This window comes from Heptranchias perlo, chromosome 25 (genome assembly GCF_035084215.1).
Source record: "Heptranchias perlo isolate sHepPer1 chromosome 25, sHepPer1.hap1, whole genome shotgun sequence".
NCBI classification, from domain to species: Eukaryota; Metazoa; Chordata; class Chondrichthyes; order Hexanchiformes; family Hexanchidae; genus Heptranchias; species Heptranchias perlo.
In genome coordinates, this window is record NC_090349.1 from 35,731,385 (window position 1) to 35,742,465 (window position 11,081).

Sequence of the window (11,081 nt, forward strand, 5' to 3'; positions counted from 1 at the left end):
TCTTAAAGGTTGGGTAATGAAGGCTCTCTATACTCCCCAACTAGGGAAGGAGACGTTCTCCTAAACCAGCGAGTGGATTCCTGCTGCTCTTCTTCCACCTGCTCCTACTCATGCTCACACATTGTGCTGCCCTCCTGCTGAATATCTAAATCCTCCAGGGTGGATGTCCCTGCTTTAGTGAGTGGCTGGGTTAGTTGCAGTGACGGGATGCTGAGAGCACTGTTACCTCTTTCTAAGGTGCTGCTTGATGCCGAGTCCTGGGAGGGGTTCAGCTCTTGAAGCTTGAAAAATTTTTGCAATGAGATAAAAATGAAAGTGTTGTAAGAAAGAATTGAGATGATAGTAGTCCTGAACTGGCCTAGGCAAGCATTTGTAAGCGTGTGACAGTGCTTGTGTGTGTCGGAAAGATCCTTGGGCTACTTTGCCATCTCCAGCCAGCTCGTGACTGTGGACACCCTGAGCGTTGAGGGCCGACTCCTCGAGTCCCTCATTGAGCTTCCCCACCTCCCATCACAGTCAGTTCCCTCCGATTTTGTGCTACTTTCTCCTGTATGTTATGAAGCAGGTGAGCGAGTGTTCATTGCCAGATAACAAGCCCATGTGAGAAGGGAACTGTGAAGAGGGACATGTGGATCATGCAGGTGAGGTTTTTTAGCAGCATGTACCAGTAGACTTGCTTGTGCTGGGGGGAGGAGTGCTGTGCAAGGAAGGTAGTGAAGAGTGAAGTCTGGAGGATTGGTAGACACAAAAGAAAAGAGATTGTGAGGGACAGCACGTATCGTACTCCAGAGATTCTGCAGCTGCTCCTTGATGGAGAGCTTAGTCAGCCAGTGGCCTACCTTACCCCTACTGGCGAGGTTATGGAACTTCTTCTTGCACCATAGCCAGATGCGGCATAATGCTACTTGAATTAACATGCTCGGTGACCTCCTATCGCACTTTCCAGCCCATTGCTTTAGTCACCTTCCCTCCCTTGCAGGAAATAGCATGGCCCTCCTCTGCTGTACTGCCTGTAAGAACAGATTGATTCTGTCATCATCAAGACTAGGTGCCCTGCTCTTTTCTTGGGATTCTGTTGCCAGCTCAGCCTTGTAGAGGAGCAGAAACACCATCATAGCAGAAGCACATTAAAGGCAAGAAATGAACAACAAAAACATGCACAGCAAAGAAAGAACTTGCATTTAAATAGCTCCTTTCATGACCTCAGGACATCCCAAAGTGCATCACAGCCAATGAAGTACTTTTGAAGTGTAGTCACTGTTGTATTGCTGTGAAATGTGGCAGCCAATTTGCGCACAAAAGGTCCCGTAAACAGGAACGAGATAAATGATCAGACAATCCATTTTAATTATGTTGGTTGAAGGAACTCCCCTGCTCTTCTTTAAATGTCCACCTGAGAAGGCAGAGGGGGCCTCGGTTTAAAGTCTCATCTGAAAGGCAGCACCTCCAACAGTACACCACTCCCTCAGTACTGAAGAGTCAACTGAGAGTATGTGCTTAAGTATCTGGCGTAGGGCTTGAACCCATAATCTTCTGACTCAGAAGCGAGAGTACTACCACTGAACCAAGGCTGACACCTAATAGAAAATAGTCAAGCAATCTTTAACATGCAGTCGCGGCTAAAATAATGTTCTATCCGCTCCCAAGTACAAACAATTAACAAGAAAAGACTCTCCAAATGATTCCAGTTCTCTCATGGGGATTCTAATGTACCTGCCCTTTTAACCGAACTGCTGTCTGTAAGGACCCACAGGCACCCGTATTTCCTCCCCTTTTGGCTACGTGCCCAATGGTGTCTGTTGTATTACCATACCATGATAAAGAGCCCCGACAGGTAATTGGAGTGCAAAGTTCAGCCTTCTGGCAGACCACACTTCTGGTGTACCCCAGAAAAGCTGGTGAGTTGAATGGGGGATACAGTGCCTCTGGGTCCAGAGGGGGTAGAGTGCCTTTGTAAATTGGTGTGGAGATGCCGGTGATGGACTGGGGTTGACAATTGTAAACAATTTTACAACACCAAGTTATAGTCCAGCAATTTTATTTTAAATTCACAAGCTTTTGACGAAGGAGGAAGCCTCCGAAAGCTTGTGAATTTAAAATAAAATTGCTGGACTATAACTTGGTGTTGTAAAATTGTTTACAATTTGTAAATTGGGGGATTGAATGTGGGAGAGTGACTTGAGGTAAGTTTTTGGGAAGTAATAGTCTGGTTGGTCTGTTGAAAATCCAAATGTTGACTTAATTTCCCTATTTTAGGATTAAAATGTATTAATTATGAAGTATAAAAGTGCTTGAAATTTAGAATGCATAACTTTTAATGTAAAAATTAAAATCTTTCTGAGGGAGCATCTGCTGGACCCCTTGGAAATCCGCCAGCAAATTTCTGCCTTCAGATTTCCTCTTCAAACTTTCATGTAGTTATGTTTTTTCCTTCAGTACAAGTGAAGGAATTATGTGCATGCCTATTGTTCAAATTTTAAAAAACCCCTAAGTACTTATTTTTACATGTCAGTCCAGTTCTTCAATTGTCGGCTTTTTGAAGCTATTGGTCAGCTTTTACTAAATTTCTAGATTTGCATGTATGTATGGCCGTATAAATAACATTTATGATTTAACAAACCATAGCAAAATTGTAACAATTTGAAAAAAACCCATTAAATTTACACATGAAATCACCTATTGCGTGTTAGCAATGCCTACATGAAGTTTCCCAGTGCAGGCCTGCTCCTGTCTCTGCAGCCTGGGGCTTGAGTTCTTGTGCATTTCCCTTGTGCATGAATGAAGCGACTCAACCAAGTAGTAGAAAAGCAAAATGCTGCGGATGCTGGAAATCTGAAATCAACTGAGTAGTAGACTTGTGAAATGCACCATGCATGTCACACCGATGGACTTTAACTCCTAGAGCACACTAATATCAATGGGCATATCATACAATCAAACAGCACAGGTGGCCATTCGGCCCATCGTGTCGCTAGATTGATTCTTGGGATGAGGGGGTTGTCCTATGAGGAAAGATGGAGTGGAATGGGCCGATATTCTCTGGAGTTTAGAAGAATGAGAGGTGATCTCATTGAAACGTATAAAATTCTTAAAGGGCTTGACAGTGTAGATGCCGAGCAGCTGTTTCCCCTGGCTGGAGAGTCTAGAACTAGGGGTCAACCTGTTACTGCATTCCAGTGGATCTTGAGACTCCACTATGTCACAGAAGGCAACTTTATCTTACAAGCAAGTTACAGGATGCTATGGACATTTGGTAGTTGCATCCATCTGGTTTGCTTCATGTGACATGGAGGCTGAAATTCCTTATTTGGCCTGATGGTGGAGTTAGTGCTTTTCTTATTGTCTTGCATCCTATAGGTATCTTGGAGCAGGGTTGAGCTGGGAAGAACTGGGCACAGGGGTTTGTACGATTTTGCAAAGACTTCAGCACATCATGAAATAGAAAATTGTGTTTTCACGACACTGAAAGCAAAGTTTGGATTCCCGATTAATTTAAAGGGGAACCTTCAGGCTCAAAAAAGTTTTGAGTGATTTTTAGTTAAAGGGGAAATCGTTCTACATGGGGAAGTACTTTCAAAGTAAAGAAATTCCCTGTTCACTCTAAAATATACACATTAAAAAAACACAAGGGATAATTTTGACTTTGTAAAGCGTGTAAAACGGGCGATATCAAATCAGCCACCCATCGGGAGAGGTGTATAACAGGCAGCTGATCCGAGATCACCCGTTTTACACTGTTGCTTGAAATCAAAATTACTCCACAGTCTCTTACCTGCAGGAAAAAAATGTATTTTTGAGCCCAGTCTTGTGGCCACTTGACATTTTTGCAAATTCCCCAGCTTAGCTGGCATCAAAGCATGGTTGAACTGAAAATACAGAGGTTTTTTTTTATCTTGGGTGCTACTCTGCTGTGGAGATTAATTCCCTCATCCGCTACCATGCCCTTTTTGATGACATCAGTCTAGCCACACATACCATAAGTATCACTGCAGCAATACATGTAGGTCTTTCTCTGGGGAGTATGTGGCTTTAACTCTGGATTGAAATGCTATTTATCATACCTGCCAAAGTCACAAATGACACACTCTGTCAGTGTAACCATAATACATTATCCCTCATCATCCTCTTCAACCTCTCCGCAGTCTTTGACAGGGTCGACCGCAACATCCACCTCCAACGACTTTCCTCCGTTTTCCAGCTTGGTGGAGCTGCCCTAGCTCGGTTCCACTCTTACCGTTCCGATCATAGCCAGAATATCTCCAGCAATGGCTTCTCTTCCAGCCCTTGCACTGTTACCTCCGGTGTCCCTCGAAGATCTATCCTTGGCCCCCTTCTTTTCCTTATCTACATGCTGCCCCTTGGCATCAATTCCAGACATGGGGTCAGCTTCCACACGTACACTGACGACACTCAGCTCTACCTCTCCACCATTTCTCTTGACACCCTCAACTGCCTCCATGCTGTCAGATTGCTTGTCCGACATCCTGCCTTGTATGAGTTGCAATCTCTTCCCACTAAATGTTTGGAAGACTGAAGTCCTTCCACCAACTCTGTACTCTTCCAATGACATCACCCCCTCCCTGGCCATTATCTCAGGCAATTGTCGTAGCCTGAATCAGACCGTTTGCAACCTTAGCATCCCATTCAACCCCAAGCTGACCTACCCAAATATCCTATCCATCACAAAGCTTGTCTACTTCCACTTTTGTAACATTACCTGCATCTGCTTATACCCCAGCCTATCTGCTGCTGAAACCCTCATCTGTGCTTTTGTCATCTCTGGACTTGACTATTCCAATGATCTCCTGGCCAGCCTCCCATCCTACACCCTCCGTAAACTTCAGCTCATCTAAAATTCTGCTGCCCATATTCTATCCCGCATCACGTCCCACTCGTCCTGCCCTTACTGGCCTACTTTGGCTCCCAGAACCCCAACACCTCATTTTTAAAATTCTTATCCTTGTGTTTAAATCCCTCCATGGCCTCACTGCTCCCTATCTCTGTAGTTACATCCGGCTGCAAGCCCCTCCCTCGAATACCTCACTCCTCTGACTCTATACTATGCATGCCCCCCCTGCCTTCACCCCACCATTGGTGGCCACGCTTTCAGATGCCTAGGCCCAACTCTCTGGAATTTCCTTCTCAAACAACCTCTGCCTCTGCACTTCCCTCTCCTCCTTATAGACCCTCCATAGGAGATAGACAAATAAAGAAAAAGAGAAATGTGGGGAAAAGGAAAGAGGAGACCAGCTTGATGCTTTTAACTGTGTCTAAGTGGTTGGCTGGAGGAGTTGCATCAGGTATACACTTTGTGACTGAAAATTTCACACCTAGGATTTGTCCAATGTTGCTCAAAAACAGAAAACACTGGAAACACTCAGCAGCATCTGTGGAGAAAGAAAAAAGTTAACATTTCAGGTATAACCATTCATCATAACAATTCTGACGAAGGGTTATACCTGAAACGTTAACTTTTTTCTTTCTCTACATATGTTGCCCGACCTGCTGAGTGTTTCCAGCATTTTCTGTTTTTGTTTCGGATTTCCATCTGCGATATTTTATTTCTTTGTTTTATTTGTCCAAAGTTGACAGCTCTGGTTGAAAGGCCTGGTCCTATTGCTCCTCAACATCTCCTCCTTGTCATAACTGACAGTTCAGACACTGCTGATGTGGACGCACAAATAAGCTCCTTCAGAACATTCCTGACTTACAGCACTAAATTTAGGGTTTTACTTATGGGTAAAGCCATAATGTCACACTTGTGTGATAATTTGCTTTCCCACGCAGCTACATCATGTCTCTTCCCTATAATCATTCCCCACTGACAGATTAAAGCAAGGGGTGTCCCAACATTTTGTCTCTGTGGGCCACTTAGCTGTGCACCATGTAGCTCCACAGGCCACGTATAAACAATGCCAGTGCAAAGCACCAAACTTGGGGAGTTTTGAACAAGAAACAGATTTTAAAAATTCTTCATCATTTTGTACTTTTTAATGCACTTTGTCTTTTCTCATTTCACTAGAAGAATTTCTCAGTAATTTATTTATATAAGTTACTTCTTTTGACATATATTTATATACCAGAATGTATGAATTATATTGCAATTCTTTTTATATCTTATTCATTTCTAACCTGCTAGTTGCTTTCCCATCCTCATTAAATTCATATTCTATGTATTAGGGCCAACATTAAGAGGCTCTGCCTGTGCCATAGAGCTTTTGTTGGTGCTGACAGCAGGTCAGGAAATTGGGCCCCCTACCTCACGCACTTGATTGATGATGTGCGCCACGTTCTCAGGGAGAAAGGAAGCTGTGATCCTGGCAAGCAAAATTAACATTTATATATTTAAATGATTTAAATTAAGTCGCACGCTGAATTTCACAACTTCAGGTGAGGGTTCTGAACCCAGCATGTACCTTGCCCATGTAAAATGCATGACAGCTGAACAGGCCTGGAGTGCTTCAACCCAATTCTTAAAGCAAGGTTGCTGGTGTTTCAGTTAGCACGAAGTTTAGTTCTTTTTTTGGCAGTGAGAATTTATCATCTTCTGCATTGAACATCTTGCATACTTTTTTTGACCCCTGTGTATTTATGCCTTTTAACTAAAGTCTTCAGTTCGCTAAGTAATACTTTCCTGCAATATTGGGCCATTGCCATTGGAGCAAAAGTTGCAGCCAACAAAGTTGGGAGGATGGGAATTCCATTGTTCCCATACTGCTGTATGAACGCGATGAGCTGAATCTGTTCATGAAGAGTCAAGGTGTTCAGGTGGTATGTTTGGTGCTATGATTACCCAAGGACCCATGTTTACAGACCATGTCAATCTTACCTGGATGTCATGATGTGGAGATGCCAGTGATGGACTGGGGTTAACAATTGTAAACAATTTTACAACACCAAGTTATAGTCCAACGATTTTATTTTTAATCCCACAAGCTTTCGGGGGCTTTCCCCTTCCTCAGGCAGTGTGGAAAAGACAATTTCGAATCCTTTGCATTTTAAGATCACAGAACAAAGCCTGGTGATTACTGCCCGTTGCCAAGGCAATCACAGTGAGCAGACAGAAAGGTGTCATCTAAAAGGCCACTGAATATACAACCCCCCAAAAAAAAAAGAGAGAGAGAGATAAGGAAGACAGTCAATGACCCGTTATATTAAAAACAGATAACATTTGTTCGCTGGTGGGGTTACATGTAGTGTGGGGTTACGTGTAGTTCCGCACCCGTGAGGACGGCCTCAACCGGGATCTTGGGTTCATGTCACACTACACGTAACCCCACCAGCGAACAACTATAACTTGGTGTTGTAAAATTGTTTACAATTACCTGGATGTGTCAGAGAAGATCTGATTTCATTTGCCTCTGCCTCACTGCAGGAGGTAGTGACCAAGCTACGCTACCTGATGTGGACTGAATTATAGACAACCTCAAGACTGGGACAGCTCTTCTCACAACTATCATGGTGACTACAGCATTAAGCCTCGATCCAAAAGAATCCTTCCAGGTCACTGCATGGGACATAGAACCATAGAAAAGATACAGCACAGAAGGGGGCCATTCGGCCCATTGTGTCCGTGCCGGCTCGAAGAACAATCAGGTGCCCATTCTAATCCCACCTTCCAGCACCCAGTCCTTAGCCCTGCAGCTTACAGCACTTTAGGTGCAGGTCCAGGTACTTTTTAAAAGAGTTGAGGGTCCCTGCCTCTACCACCAATTCGGGCAGCGAATTCCATACACCCACCACCCTCTGGGTAAAAAAGTTTTTCCTCATGTCCCCTCTAATCCTTTCGCCAATCAACTTAAATCTATGTCCTCTAGGTCTTGAACTCTCCGCTAGGGGAAACAGATACTTCCTGTCTACTCTATCTGGGCCCCTCATAATTTTGTACACCTCAATCAAGTCTCCCCTCAGCTTCCTCTGCTCCAAGGAAAACAACCCCAGCCTATCCAATCTCTCCTCGTAGCTGCAATTTTAAAGCCCTGGCAACAATCTTGTAAATCTTCTCTGCACTCTCTCCAGAGCAATTACGTCCTTCCTGTAATGTGGTGACCAGAACTGTGCACAATACTCCAGCTGTGGCCTTACCAGTGTTTTATACAATTCCATCATTACATCCCTGCTTTTGTATTCTATACCTCGGCTAATAATGGAGAGCATTCCGTATGCCTCACACTTCTCCGGGTTGAACTCCATTTGCCACTTTTCCGCCCATTCCACCAACCCATTGATATCTTCTTGGAGTCTACAGCTATCCTCTTCACTATCAACTTCACGGCCAATTTTTGTGTCGTCTGCAAATTTGCCAATCATGCCCCCTACATTCAAGTCCAAATCATTAATATATACCACAAACAGCAAGAGACCCAAATCTGAGCCCTGTGGCACACCACTGGAAACGGATTTCCATTTGCAAAGACATCCATCGACTTTTATCCTTTGTTTCCTGTTACTGAGCCAATTTTGGATCCAATTCACCACATTTCCCTGTATCCCATGGGCTTTTACCTTTCTGACCAGTCTGCCATGTGGGACCTTGTCAAATGCCTTACTAAAATCCATGTCGACAACATCCACTGCACTACCCTCATCAATCCTTCTTGTCACTTCCTCAAAGAATTCAATCAGATTTGTAAGGCATGACCTTCTCTGAACAAATCCATGCTGACTATCCCTGATTAAACCATGCCTTTCCAAGTGACAGTTTATCCTTTCTCTCAGTATTGATTCTAATAGTTTGCCCACCACCGAGATGAGACCGACCGGCCTATAATTGTTCGGCCTTTCCCTCGTACCCTTTTTAAACAATGGTACTACGTTTGCAGTCTTCCAGTCCTCCAGTACCTCCCCTGTATCTAGTGAGGATTGGAAAATGATCCTCAGAGCATCCGCTATTTCCTCCCTGGCTTCCTTCAATAGCCTAGGAAACAATCCATCCGGCCCTGGTGACTTATCAACTTTCAAGGATTCCAGTCCCTCTACTACTTCCTCTCTCGTTATGTTTACCTTATCCAATATTTCACACCTCTCCTCTTTAACTACTATGTCCGGATCATCCCTTTCCTTTGTGAATACGGAGACAAAATATTCATTTTAAAACCCTACCCACATCCTCTGCTTCTACACACAAGTTAACCTGATCATCCCTGATAGGTCCCATCTTTTCCTTAGCTATCCTCTTGTTCTTAATGTACTGATAAAACTGATAAAAATCTTTGGGTTTTCTTTAATCTTACTAGCTAATAATTTTTCATGCCCTCTCTTTGCTTTCTTTGTTTCCTTTTTTATGTCATCCCTGTACTTTCTATACTCCTCTAGGCTTTCTGCAGTATTTAGTTTTCTGTGACAGTCATAAGCTTTCTTTTTCTGTTTTATCTTGTCCCGTTTACTTCTAGACAACTAGGGGGCTCTAAATTTGGCAGTGCCACCCTTTTTCTTTGAGGGGACGTGTCTGCATTGTACCCGTAGAATTTCACTTTTTAGTGCCCCCCACTGGCTTGCCACTGATTTCTCCTCAAGTAGTTGTGTCCAGTCCACTTCTGCCAAATCACCTCTTAGTTCTGTAAAATTTGCCTTCCCCCAATTTAAAATGTTTACTCCTGATTTAACTCTGTCCTTTTCCATAATAATGCTAAAACTAACTGAATTGTGGTCACTATCCCTAATATGTCACTTCACTTCACCCACTTGCCCATTTTCATTTCCCAGGACTAAATCCAGAATTGCATCCCTTCTTGTTGGGCTTGTCACGTACTGGCTAAAAAAGTTCTCCTGGACAGCGATCAAGAATTTTGCGCCCTCTGTGCCCCTCACACTGTTTGAATCCCAGTTGATGTTAGGGTAGTTGAAGTCCCCTACTATTATTGCCTTCTTATTTTTGCACTCAGAAATTTGCCTACATATTTGTTCTTCTATCTCCCTTTCACTATTCGGGGGTCTATAGTACACACCTAGTAGTGTGACTGCCCATTTTTTATTTCTTAGCTCAACCCATGTGGCCTCGATTGATGATCCATTTAGCATATCATTCCTTCTCACAACTGTAATTAATTCTTTAACCAATAATGCTACCCCCCTCCTTTTTTATCACCCACTCTATCCTGCCTGAAAATTCTATATCCAGGGATATTGAGCTGCCAATTATCCCCTTCTTTAAGCCAGGTTTCCGTTATAGCAATAATATCATGCTGCCATGTGTCTATCTGTGCCCTTAGCTCATCTGCTTTGTTTGTAATACTCCTTGCATTGAAGTATATATCCTTTAACCCCATCAAATTCCTGTGCTGAACACTATTTAACCTTTGCTTCTTTTGCCTTTCTGAGTCGCTAACTACGTCACTCACTGCTTTTCTACTTCCCGTTTCCTGGTCTGAATTTGTCCTATCTGTACCTGCCCTTTGGTTCCCATCCCCCTGCCATACTAGTTTAAACCCTCCCCAACAGAACTAGCAAATGCCCCCGTGAGGATATTAGTCCCGGTTCTGCTTGGGTGCAACCCGTCCAGCTTGTCCCGCCTTTCCCAGAATTGGTCCCAATACCTCAGGAATTTAAACCCTTCCCTCCTACATCATCTCTCAAGCCACGCATTCATCTGGTCTATTCTCCTATTTCTGCTCTTGCTAGCACGCAGCTCCAACTCCGAAATGCAGTTAGCCAATAGCTGCAGCTGGATACACTTCCTGCAAACATGGTCGCCAGGGATACCGGTAGTGTTCATGACTTCCCACATAGCGCAGGAGGAGCATATCACGGGTGCGAGCTCTGCTGCCATGACTTGCCTTAGATTAAGCTCGTTAGTTACTCCCTTTAAGGAGTTTACTCCTTTAAATCTTCCAGATAAGCCAGTCTGCAGTTTCTATGTGTAGAAAGCAAGTGATTGATGTGAAGTTTGTCAAGGGTAAACACTTTTATCATTAGTGGGAGACATCAATTGAAGAAAACACAGAACTTTTACCAACCGGCAGGCTTCACAAGAGACTAGAGCATTATAGCTGGAACCTATGTGTCCATCAGGGTGCCACACATCAGCCCAAGTGCTGTTCAATCCACTTGGTACCAAGTATGACAGACCTGAGAGACTGCAT